Source organism: Rhipicephalus microplus, unplaced genomic scaffold, assembly GCF_043290135.1.
Source record: "Rhipicephalus microplus isolate Deutch F79 unplaced genomic scaffold, USDA_Rmic scaffold_179, whole genome shotgun sequence".
NCBI lineage: Eukaryota > Metazoa > Arthropoda > Arachnida > Ixodida > Ixodidae > Rhipicephalus > Rhipicephalus microplus.
The window spans coordinates 202514-208513 of NW_027464750.1; the positions used below are offsets into that span (position 1 = coordinate 202514).

The 6000-nt window shown below is 55.2% G+C and overlaps 1 non-coding gene across 1 annotated transcript; it reads right to left on the reverse strand.

Moving 5' to 3' along the window:
* Positions 1 to 3508: 3508 nt before the first annotated feature.
* On the reverse strand, positions 3509 to 3582 carry TRNAN-GUU (transfer RNA asparagine (anticodon GUU)). Its single transcript has one exon. It is a non-coding gene; the product is annotated as a tRNA-Asn (tRNA).
* Between the last annotated feature and the right edge of the window lie 2418 nt (positions 3583 to 6000).

A 6000-nucleotide genomic window follows, 5' to 3' on the forward strand; every position in this document is an offset into this window, starting at 1 on the left:
GAACGCGCTAGCCAATTGCGCCACGGAGACAGTCGTGCTCCACTCTCACCACCGTCAGAACATTTCTTCAGAGCTATCAGCTCAAAGAAGAAAAAGCGCCGCACCACCACCGGGTGGGCTCGAACCTCCAACCTTTCGGTTAACAGCCGAATGCGCTAGCCAATTGCGCCACAGAGACAGTCGTGCTCCACTCTCACCACCGTCAGAACATTTCTTCAGAGCTATCAGCTCAAAGAAGAAAAAGCGCCGCACCACCACCGGGTGGGCTCGAACCTCCAACCTTTCGGTTAACAGCCGATCGCGCTAGCCAATTGGGCCACGGAGGCAGTCGTGCTCCACTCTCACCACTGTCAGAACATTTCTTCAGAGCAATCAGCCCAAAGAAAAAGAAACACCGCACCACCACCGGGTGGGCTCGAACCTCCAACCTCTCGGTTAACAACCGATCACGCTAGCCAATGGCGCCATGGAGGCAGTCGTGCTCCACTCTCACCACTGTCAGAACATTTCTTCAGAGCTATCAGCCCAAAGAAAAAGAAACACCGCACCACCACCGGGTGGGCTCGAACCTCCAACCTCTCGGTTAACAGCCGGTCGCGCTAGCCAATGGCGCCACGGAGACAGTTTAGCTTCACTCTTACCACCGTCAGAACATTTCTTCAGAGCTATCAGCCCAAAGAAAAAGAAACGCCGCACCACCACCGGGTGGGCTCGAACTTCCAACATTTTGGTTAACAGCCGATCGCGCTAGCCACTGGCGCCACGGAGACAGTCGTGCTCTGCTCTCACCACCATCAAAACATTTCTTCAGAGCTAACAGCCCAAAGAAAAAAAAGCGCCACACCACCACTGGGTGGGCTCGAACCTCCAGCCTTTCGGTTAACGGCCGAACGCGCTAGCCAATTGCGCCACGGAGACAGTCGTGCTCCACTCTCACCACCGTCAGAACATTTCTTCAGAGCTATCAGCTCAAAGAAGAAAAAGCGCCGCACCACCACCGGGTGGGCTCGAACCTCCAACCTTTCGGTTAACAGCCGAATGCGCTAGCCAATTGCGCCACGGAGACAGTCGTCCTCCACTCTCACCACCGTCAGAACATTTCTTCAGAGCTATCAGCTCAAAGAAGAAAAAGCTCCGCACCACCACCGGGTGGGCTGGAACCTCCAACCTTTCGGTTAACAGCCGATCGCGCTAGCCAATTGGGCCACGGAGGCAGTCGTGCTCCACTCTCACCACTGTCAGAACATTTCTTCAGAGCTATCAGCCCAAAGAAAAAGAAACACCGCACCACCACCGGGTGGGCTCGAACCTCCAACCTCTCGGTTAACAACCGATCACGCTAGCCAATGGCGCCACGGAGACAGTCGTGCTCCGCTCTCACCACCGTCAGAACATTTCTTCAGAGCTATCAGCCCAAAGAAAAAAAAGCGCCACACCACCACCGGGTGGGCTCGAACCTCCTGCCTTTCGGTTAACGGCCGAACGCGCTAGCCAATTGCGCCACGGAGACAGTGGTGCTCCACTCTAACCACTGTCAGAACATTTCTTCAGACCTATCAGCCCAAAGAAAAAAAAGCGCCGCACCACCACCGGGTGGGCTCGAGCCTCCAACCTTTCGGTTAACGGCCGATCGCGCTAGCCAATTGCGCCACGGAGACAGTCGTGCTTCACTCTTACCACCGTCAGAACATTTCTTCAGAGCTATCAGCCCAAAGAAAAAGAAACGCCGCACCACCACCGGGTGGGCTCCAACTTCCAACCTTCTGGTTAACAGCCGATCGCGCTAGCCACTGGCGACACGGAGACAGTCGTGCTCCGCTCTCACCACCATCAGAACATTTCTTCAGAGCTATAAGCTCAAAGAAGAAAAAGCGCCGCACCTCCTCCGAGTGGGCTCGAACCTCCAACCTTTCGGTTAAGGGCCCATTGCGCTAGCCAATTGCGTCACGGAGACAGTCGTGCACCACTCTCACCACCGTCAGAACATTTCTTCAGAGCTATCAGCCCAAAGAAAACAAAGCGCCACACCACCACCGGGTGGGCTCGAACCTCCTGCCTTTCGGTTAACGGCCGAACGCGCTAGCCAATTGCGCCACGGAGACAGCCGTGCTCCCCTCTCACCACCGTCAGAACATTTCTTCAGAGCTATCAGCTCAAAAAAGAAAAAGCGCCGCACCACCACCGGGTGGGCTCGAACCTCCAACCTTTCGGTTAACAGCCGATCGCGCTAGCCAATTGGGCCACGGAGGCAGTCGTGCTCCACTCTCACCACTGTCAGAACATTTCTTCAGAGCTATCAGCTCAAAAAAGAAAAAGCGCCGCACCACCACCGGGTGGCCTCGAGCCTCCAACCTTTCGGTTAACGGCCGATCGCGCTAGCCAATTGCGCCACGGAGACAGTTGAGCTTCACTCTTACCACCGTCAGAACATTTCTTCAGAGCTATCAGCCCAAAGAAAAAGAAACGCCGCACCACCACCGGGTGGGCTCGAACTTCCAACCTTTTGGTTAACAGCCGATCGCGCTAGCCACTGGCGCCACGGAGACAGTCGTGCTCCGCTCTCACCGCCATCAAAACATTTCTTCAGAGCTAACAGCCCAAAGAAAAAAAAGCGCCACACCACCACTGGGTGGGCTCGAACCTCCAGCCTTTTGGTTAACGGCCGAACGCGCTAGCCAATTGCGCCACGGAGACAGTCGTGCTCCACTCTCACCACCGTCAGAACATTTCTTCAGAGCTATCAGCTCAAAAAAGAAAAAGCGCCGCACCACCACCGGGTGGGCTCGAACCTCCAACCTTTCGGTTAACAGCCGATCGCGCTAGCCAATTGGGCCACGGAGGCAGTCGTGCTCCACTCTCACCACTGTCAGAACATTTCTTCAGAGCTATCAGCCCAAAGAAAAAGAAACACCGCACCACCACCGGGTGGGCTCGAACCTCCAACCTCTCGGTTAACAGCCGGTCGCGCTAGCCAATGGCGCCACGGAGACAGTCGTGCTCCGCTCTCACCACCGTCAGAACATTTCTTCAGAGCTATCAGCCCAAAGAAAAAGAAACACCGCACCACCACCGGGTGGGCTCGAACCTCCAACCTCTCGGTTAACAGCCGATCGCGCTAGCCAATTGCGCCACGGAGACAGTTGAGCTTCACTCTTACCACCGTCAGAACATTTCTTCAGAGCTATCAGCCCAAAGAAAAAGAAACGCCGCACCACCACCGGGTGGGCTCGAACTTCCAACCTTTTGGTTAACAGCCGATCGCGCTAGCCACTGGCGCCACGGAGACAGTCGTGCTCTGCTCTCACCACCATCAAAACATTTCTTCAGAGCTAACAGCCCAAAGAAAAAAAAGCGCCACACCACCACTGGGTGGGCTCGAACCTCCAGCCTTTCGGTTAACGGCCGAACGCGCTAGCCAATTGCGCCACGGAGACAGTCGTGCTCCACTCTCACCACCGTCAGAACATTTCTTCAGAGCTATCAGCTCAAAGAAGAAAAAGCGCCGCACCGCCACCGGGTGGGCTCGAACCTCCAACCTTTCGGTTAACAGCCGAATGCGCTAGCCAATTGCGCCACGGAGACAGTCGTCCTCCACTCTCACCACCGTCAGAACATTTCTTCAGAGCTATCAGCTCAAAGAAGAAAAAGCGCCGCACCACCACCGGGTGGGCTCGAACCTCCAACCTTTCGGTTAACAGCCGATCGCGCTAGCCAATTGGGCCACGGAGGCAGTCGTGCTCCACTCTCACCACTGTCAGAACATTTCTTCAGAGCTATCAGCCCGAAGAAAAAGAAACACCGCACCACCACCGGGTGGGCTCGAACCTCCAACCTCTCGGTTAACAACCGATCACGCTAGCCAATGGCGCCACGGAGACAGTCGTGCTCCGCTCTCACCACCGTCAGAACATTTCTTCAGAGCTATCAGCCCAAAGAAAAAAAAGCGCCACACCACCACCGGGTGGGCTCGAACCTCCTGCCTTTCGGTTAACGGCCGAACGCGCTAGCCAATTGCGCCACGGAGACAGTGGTGCTCCACTCTAACCACTGTCAGAACATTTCTTCAGACCTATCAGCCCAAAGAAAAAAAAGCGCCGCACCACCACCGGGTGGGCTCGAGCCTCCAACCTTTCGGTTAACGGCCGATCGCGCTAGCCAATTGCGCCACGGAGACAGTCGTGCTTCACTCTTACCACCGTCAGAACATTTCTTCAGAGCTATCAGCCCAAAGAAAAAGAAACGCCGCACCACCACCGGGTGGGCTCCAACTTCCAACCTTCTGGTTAACAGCCGATAGCGCTAGCCACTGGCGCCACGGAGACAGTCGTGCTCCGCTCTCACCACCATCAGAACATTTCTTCAGAGCTATAAGCTCAAAGAAGAAAAAGCGCCGCACCTCCACCGAGTGGGCTCGAACCTCCAACCTTTCGGTTAAGGGCCCATTGCGCTAGCCAATTGCGTCACGGAGACAGTCGTGCACCACTCTCACCACCACAGAACATTTCTTCAGACTATCAGCTCAAAGAAAAAAAGCGCCGCACCACCACCGGGTGGGCTCGAACCTCCAAACTTTCGGTTAACAGCCGAATGCGCTAGCCAATTGCGCCACGGAAACAGTCGTGCTCCACTCTCACCACCGTCAGAACATTTCTTCAGAGCTATCAGCCCAAAGGAAAAAAAGCGCCGCTCCACCACCGGGTGAGCTCGAACCTCCAACCTTTCGGTTAAAAGCCCATCGCGCTAGCCAATAGCGCCACGGAGGCAGTCGTGCTCCACTCTCACCACCATCAGAACATATCTTCAAAGCTATCAGCGCAAAGAAAAAAGCAACACACCACTCCCGGGAGGGCGGAAACCTCCAATTTTTTGGTTAACAGCCGAACGTGCTAGCCAGTTGCGCCACGGAGACAGTCGTGCAGCGCTCTCACTACCGTCTGTACATTTCTCCAGAGCTATCAGCGCAATACAAAAAGTGACACACTGCTCCCGGAAGGGCTGGAACCTCCAACCTTTCGGTTAACAGCCGATTGCGCTAGCCAATAGCGCCACGGAGACAGTCGTGCTCCAATATCCCCACCATCAGAACATATCTTCAAAGCTATCAGCGCTAAGAAAAAAACAACACACCACTCCCGGGAGGGATCGATCCTCCAACTTTTCGGTTAACAGCCGATCGCGCTAGCCAATGGCGCCACGGAGACAGTCGTGCTCCCCTCTCACCACCGTCAGAACATTTCTTCAGAGCTATCAGCCCAAAGAAAACAAAGCGCCACACCACCACCGGGTGGGCTCGAACCTCCTGCCTTTCGGTTAACGGCCGAACGCGCTAGCCAATTGCGCCACGGAGACAGTCGTGCTTTACTCTTACCACCGTCGGAACATTTCTTCAGAGCTATCAGCCCAAAGAAAAAGAAACGCCGCACCACCACCGGGTGGGCTCGAACTTCCAATCTTTTGGTTAACAGCCGATCGCGCTAGCCACTGGCGCCACGGAGACAGTCGTGCTCCGCTCTCACCACCATCAGAACATTTCTTCAGAGCTATCAGCCCAAAGAAAAAAAAGCGCCACACCACCACCGGGTGGGCTCGAACCTCCAGCCTTTCGGTTAACGGCCGAACGCGCTAGCCAATCGCGCCACAGAGACAGTCGTGCTCCACTCTCACCACCATCAGAACATATCTTCAAAGCTATCAGCGCAAAGAAAAAATCAACACACCACTCCCGGGAGGGCTCGAAATTCCAACCTTTCGGTTAACAGCCGATCGCGCTAGCCACTGGCGCCACGGAGACAGTCGTGCTCTGCTCTCACCACCATCAAAACATTTCTTCAGAGCTAACAGCCCAAAGAAAAAAAAGCGCCACACCACCACTGGGTGGGCTCGAACCTCCAGCCTTTGGGTTAACGGCCGAACGCGCTAGCCAATTGCGCCACGGAGACAGTCGTGCTCCACTCTCACCACCGTCAGAACATTTCTTCAGAGCTATCAGCTCAAAGAAGA